The following is a 6,966-nucleotide window of genomic DNA, read 5'->3' as shown; positions in this document are numbered from 1 at the left end:
CGGTGTCAAAACTGGCGGATCTTGGGTAGTGGGTCCCGAACTGTGCGTCTAGGCTGGATGGTAACAGGAGGCAGGGAACATGATGTTTTACCCAAGTTCGGGCCCTCTTGATGGAGGTAAAACCCTATGTCCTTCTTGATTAATATTGATGATATGGGTAGTACAAGAGTAGATCTACCACGAGATCAAGGAGGCTAAACCCCAGAAGCTAGCCTATGGTATGATTGTTGTATATGGAGTTGATTGCCTACAGACTACAACCCTCCGGTTTATATAGACACCAGATAGGGTTAGGGTTACATAGAGTCGGTTACAATGGTAGGAGATCTTGAATATCCGCATTGCCAAGCTTGCCTTCCACGCCAAGGAAAGTCCCATCCGGACACGGGACGAAGTCTTCAATCTTGTATCTTCATAGTCCTGGAGTCCGGCTGAAGGTATAGTCCGGCTACCCGAACACCCCCTAATCTAGGACTCCCTCACAGGGCGTATTCACATCCACGATGTGTAAACTAGGCTAATGGCAGTTCAACAAAGTAGAAGCAATGCAAAGCATCAGTTGCAAGATATGTGCGAGCAATGTAACCTTGGAAAGATAGAGCAAGTACCTTGATGGGTGAATAAGATAGGGCATCTTCCTCTGACTCCTCCACTAGGGAGCTACATTGACTTAGGTCTCACTCTAGCTCAGAATCACTGTTAGGATCATATTCTGAGCATGAATCTGTAGGTGGAGAGTGTTTGCATTGCATTGCATCTAAACTTGATTTCAGTCCCTTAATGCCAAGTTTGACAGCCATGGCATTGTTCTGCTTTATTCTTTTCATCCGCGCAAGCTCATAATCATTATGATGCTATTCAGAATCTGAGATTCATGAAAACATAAAAAGTAGTCAGATTATCTATGGAATGCATTGCGGTTTCACCTCGGAGAGTGTCTCCCTATAAACCCCTCCATATGCAAAGTTCACCTCCCCAACCGTGCTGACCAGACCACACATAGAGATACACACCCGAGCGGCGAACATGCATTTTCGAAACTAATTTAGGAACATTTAGCTAACCAATTAAACAACTCTATTTTAATAATATCATATTCGTATTTGAACAACTAAGCTTGTTTAGCTTGATGGGTGGAGCTGTGTTATTATGACACGAAGCATGTATTCTGATCGTATAGTGATCATAAAAGGGGGAAACTCTAAGCATATTTTTTTAGCAAAAGAGGGTTTCCCCTCTGATTCTATTAAAGAAACCACCACGGAACCAACATGATCAATTAAACCGTAAGCATGATCAATTAAACCGTATTATGGCTGTGCCATGGCTGATTTGAAGCTGCAAACTAGAGAAATGATATTTAGCATCCATTGTTTGCTTCGAACTAAGAACTAAATTCTAAGAGCTGGAAAGAAAGTAGAGTAACCAAGTTAAGATCTATTTTCTGGTTGAGATCAAAAAGTTGAGGAGATATGAAGTGCCACCTCTCTTGCGGCACCGTGTAGGCATCAGGGGTGCGATGGCTGTCGATGGTGTTGAAGCAGATCTGAGACAGTAGATGGGTGCATCGAGGGATAAGTCTCGTTGTGGTGGAAGAGAAGGTCGTGTGAGCGGCCCCGGCAAAGAGGACGACGGCGCCGATGAAGCGAGAGGACGTGATGCAAGGCTATTGGTCCGTCACCATGGATGAGAAACGTCCATCTCTAGTAGTGGATGACATGGTTTTGGTAGGCACTCCGACATGGTGCAGGACGGTGGCGATAGATGTGGTGGAGGACATCGGCGATGGATGGGGTGGCGGACGGAGGCTGGTGTGGGAATGGGGTGTTCTAGCGCGGACGGTGTATGAATGGGAAAATGGAGGGAGAGGTTTGGGGAACCATGTTTTTGGGACGTGCCTGTCTGAAATATGGGAAAGTTATGAACTTATCTCCCGTTTCAAATTTGGACGTCTCGTCGGTTGGGGATAGGATGGTAATCTCGCATCTCCCAAATATTTGCCGGTAACTATTTCGGGCGAGGAGAGGGTGTTTTGCCGCCCACGGTTAGTGCCCACGGTGTATGAACGGGGCTGACAGGTAGGGCGGTTGTGCCACGTCTGATGGAAGTTACACATCTGCCCCTATTTAAAATATTAGCCTACATCTATTTCGGACGAGGAGAGGGTGTTTTGCCGCCCACCGTGTATGAATGGGGAATGGAGGGAGAAACAAAGGTCTTTCGGACGAGCTTGAATCAAATGAGTTTTGCCGCCCATGTTTGACGCCCACCGTGTCGGAATGGGCTCAGAGGCGGTCGTGTCACGTCTAATTGAAGTTACTAACCTACCCCTATTAGAGCAGTGGAAATCGGGCCGATGGATTGTCCGTGTAATGGGTAGACAGTAATTTCCATCTCCCAAACACTTGGCTTCGGGCAACCGATGTGGGAGTGGACATTTTGCTGTTTCTTTCGAATTTTGGGACAATAAGCATCCATGTTTACCCTGGCAACTAAATTCGAATCCATTTTGTATTTCTATATGAATCTTTATAAATCATTCTATGTGTTTTTATATATCTTCAAAAGGACGACAAAGATGTATTCCTCTGTCATATATGAATATGGTTTACAAATGCCGATACTCAAATTCAGAAACTAGAATCCAGTTTAAGGTGAATTCGAATATTTGGAACACTTCATGTCCAACTCAAATGTCACACGCAGCATAATGTGTACTCCCATTTAGATATGTACACAAGCGATGTATCAAGATTCAAATACTGAGTCAATCAACCAAGAATGTACGGAACTAACAGACATATAAACACTTATAGAGTAAATGGATCAATAATATCAACTAACATACATCAGCCAGGCCGATGTACTTTTTTTTGGCTACAACATCATCCTTTTTTTAGTCAGCATCTTGGCCCTTTCCGATGCGTGCCACTTATGGTCCATCTATACTACTATTGCTGAATGCACATTCAGCCAGATTGGCATATTTGTAGGTCTGGCACAACAATCCAAATGAAATGTCTCCGAGTCTTATCAATTAATACAGACTTGTGCTCAAATAAAATTACAAACAAAAAAACGAAAAATAACAATTATTACATGATCTCTAAAACAAATGGTTTGATTGATTACATGAACAGACAACACAAAGGTTATTCAGCTATGGAAAGAACATTTCACCTATGATTTACCAAGTAGGAATATAATTTCCTTTTTTCCTTCAGGACCTTAACAATCTGGTCAGTCTCAGCTTGCTTCATTTTGAAATCCACCAAATATTTAATGGTTGTCTTGAGTACTGCCTGTGATTGTGTTGTTTGCTTCCTCAACATGTCAACTTCATCTCTAAGTGCAGAAGCAGAATCTCTTTCTACCACTAGTTTAGCCTCTAGAGCATCAGCAGTTGGCAATTCATAATGCATGATTGGTTCGGTGCCACTGCTGTGGGATGATGCAACGTCCATGGGGACCTCGCTCTTTGATCTTGGGCTAACCTGTTTTGCCATTAAAATTCCGATTGGATTCAGAAAAGTTGAAGTTATAAAAACATCTCAACTTGGAGTTATAACAGCAAACCAGTTAAACAAACAAGGAATTAAAGAGTTTCAATTGGATGCTGAAAAGTAGTTATTAACATCATTGTAACCTGCTATTGCAGCAGCAAAGCAGTTAAACAAACAAGTAGATATTTAAGTTAAGGCAAACAAGTAATTCTTAACAGTAAGTATCGAACACATAGATAGGTGCAATCTACAATATGATTAACAGGCTGTGCCATTATGTAATCAGTAGCAAACTAAATTAAGCCAAGCAACGTAATTGAACAATTTTGTAATAAGTGGCTAACTAAAATTCCAAGAAGCAGGTAACTGAACTTACGCTAGTTCTTTGTACAGGCACACTACAACTTCTTTTTCGCTTACAAAGTTGTACAAAGGAGTCCATGGCATCAATTGCTTGGATACACAGTCCTAATACTTCTTTCTAGCCACACTGCATGGGTAAGTCGAATGGTTAATCTGGTAAGATGGTGCGTCCTTGATATGTTATATGAGGACGTGTAGTCAGACTAGTTGTAGCCAAACACATCACACTGGTTTTTACTGTATATTTCATGCGATTACTTTTGGCATATCGAGATCTAAGCAATCTACAATAGGATGAAAAGACTGGCATCCTTCACATTATTGGCGAACTCAGTTCATAGAAACAAGCAATTCAACCATTCTGTGGGTAAATCAAAAGCGCCACTGGAATATTTTCACTATCCAATCATACACGCAAAAAGGGACGACGCCACCATAGGGGCTGGTATGGGCGGCTGCCTCAGGTGGCTGGAAAGTGTGCACCTAGTTTGAGTTGTCCAGGTTGGCCCACGCTAGTTTTGTTCATCCCAACGCACGAGCAGGCAATGTAAAAAATGAAGAAAAATGTTTTAATTTGGATGGGCCAATAACATAAGTGCAAGGCAGGCCCTATAGCAGGCTCGCGGCCCAAACGAGCGCCTCCCATATCGATCGACAGCAGGAAAAATCCCAATTCATTGGCTCCAGCCTCCAGTCTGGTTCGCTCCTAACCTAGCCGCCGCTGGACAGACCGACACATCACTTCCTCGCGCCCTCATTGGAGGGCGGTCGCCGGGCTTCAAGCGAACGGAAGGACAAGAGGATGAAGATCCAACCCTGGGTGTAGCCTGCGTGGGAGGCAGCGGCGGCAGCACGGGAATGGCATCGAGCTTGCGCAAATGGACAGTCGCAGCTTGCAAGAGTAGCATGCGCAACGAGCAGGTACATCACATCCCTGATTATATCTAATTCAACTCTTCAATTTCTGGCCAATAGTTAAACCTGACGGTGTTGTAAAACTTCTTGTATGTAGGGAATCTATGAGAAAATGAAACCAATTTCTACTTATTTTCTAACTCCCCCGATCAATACTGAACTGACTGAATCTGATGTATCTAATCAAGTTTCCGGTGCAAACATACAAGCTCATGTTGTTCTTGAGCCTGAAGTGTCTAATGAATAGACTGCTAATGAAGGATTTGATACAAACATTTTACATGCTCCTGGTGATGAACATATAGTGTCTAATGAGGGATCTAATGCAAGCATTTTGCAAGCTCATTGAAGGATTTAGTGTCTAATGATGATCTACTATGTTGAGAGAGACAGAGATTTGCAGGCATTGATGACAAGCAAATTATAGTGCATTTTCATAGCTTGAGGAAATGTCGAGGCCATCTACCAGAAAGTCCCCGTATCATGAAAACATAGCATAAATACTTTTCTAATCTGTTGTTTGAAACTATTGGCATACTTGTGCAGGATAGATATATTGATATGTAGTTTGCGCACTGGTTATACGTGCAATTACACTTCGATATTTTCAGCCAGAGAACGAATAATTCAAGCAGGTACAGACCATGTTTGTAGTCCTTGTACACCATGTTGCATTTTGTGTTTTTGGTGCTTGCATCATTTAGTGTTTATAACCTGAACTACTTTGGATCATTAGCTGGTTTTCAAAGTGCATGTAGCTTCACATTTCTCAAGTTATGTTGATTTCCGGAGTGCAAGTGCCTTCGTATTTTTTAAGTTAAATGTTCGCCGCTGGTAACTTGAATTCGTGGATCAGCCACTGCACACAAATCATACATGAATGCCAGTACGTATTAAATGAAATGCAGGGACTTACGCTAGCTCGTTGTACAGGTTCACCGCAGCTCTGCTTGCGCTTGGGATGTTCCATGTACAAGTCCATGTTACCACTTGCTTGGATGTGCAGGCCTTGTGCTCCTTGCATCCCCCTCTGCATTTTTGAAAAGGTGAATGGTTGATCAAATAAGAGCAATCGACCTTGATGTTGTACCGGAGGACAGATACTTACAAGGTTATACGGGTGTGCATGATGTGTACCAGATCCCGTAGCGCCGTCATGCTTCGCTAAAATATGGATTTGCTTGTTTCAGATGATATCTCCAGAAGAAATAAGAGTTAAGGTCAGAGTTGCATAGGCGTGTAAGCTCAGAGAGCAGTGAAAGGATATCCAAACATCATCGGAACAGTGCACAAGGGAGTGATGTGTGGATACCTAGTTCGGGCCGGCATTTGGGCATGCTCGCCTAGCTAGAGTGCGGGTCACTTCCACTACAAAAAAAGACACATCCGTGACATCTTGGGCCGAACGAAATTTTTTTCTGTCATACATATGACACTTCTATGACGATAATTGTGACAAAACCCGGTATCATCATAGATGTGGTGGGCTCCTACTTCTATGCCAAAAAATCATGACAGATAATGGGCTTTTCGTCCTAGGCGGGCCGGAGATGCAGCTGCATGACATTCTTTGGGCCGTCCATGACGGAAAAAACCATGGTAGAAGCGAGGGGAGGAAAATTTCGGAAGTTCCTGGTTACGGTGGGAGGTCGGGGGCCGAGCGATGCGCGTTTCTCTCGTACACGTACGCGCGTGTGTGCGAGGCGTTGGCTCTAACTGAACCCGAGCGAGGCGTTGGGCTCTAACTGAACCCGAGCGATTACACTGCAGGCTACGCGTTACTGAACCCGAGCGATCGATCGATGGCTGTTAACCGAACCCGATCGAGCGATTCCTTCGCTGCTGCTGCTAACTGAAGCCGATCGATGGGATGAACAGTGAGCGTTGCGGGGGGGGGTGGATGAACAGTGAGCGGTGGCATTGCCTCTGGATGAACAGGACCCCGTGGTTTGGTGGAGGGCTGGATGAACAGTAGACGATGGAGGGGTGCCCGTGGAGGGGTGGATGAACAGGACCCCGTGGTGTGGAGGGCTGGATGAACAGTAGACGGTGGAGGGGTGGTTGAACAGGACCCCGTGGTGTGAAGGGCCGGATGAACAGTAGATGGTGGAGGGGTGCCCGTGGAGGGGTGGTTGAACAGGACCCCGTGGTGTGGAGGGCTGGATAAACAGTAGACGGTGGAGGG

This window comes from Triticum urartu, chromosome 1 (assembly GCF_003073215.2).
Source record: "Triticum urartu cultivar G1812 chromosome 1, Tu2.1, whole genome shotgun sequence".
Taxonomy (NCBI): Eukaryota; Viridiplantae; Streptophyta; class Magnoliopsida; order Poales; family Poaceae; genus Triticum; species Triticum urartu.
Note: the sequence above shows the minus strand (reverse complement) of the source record.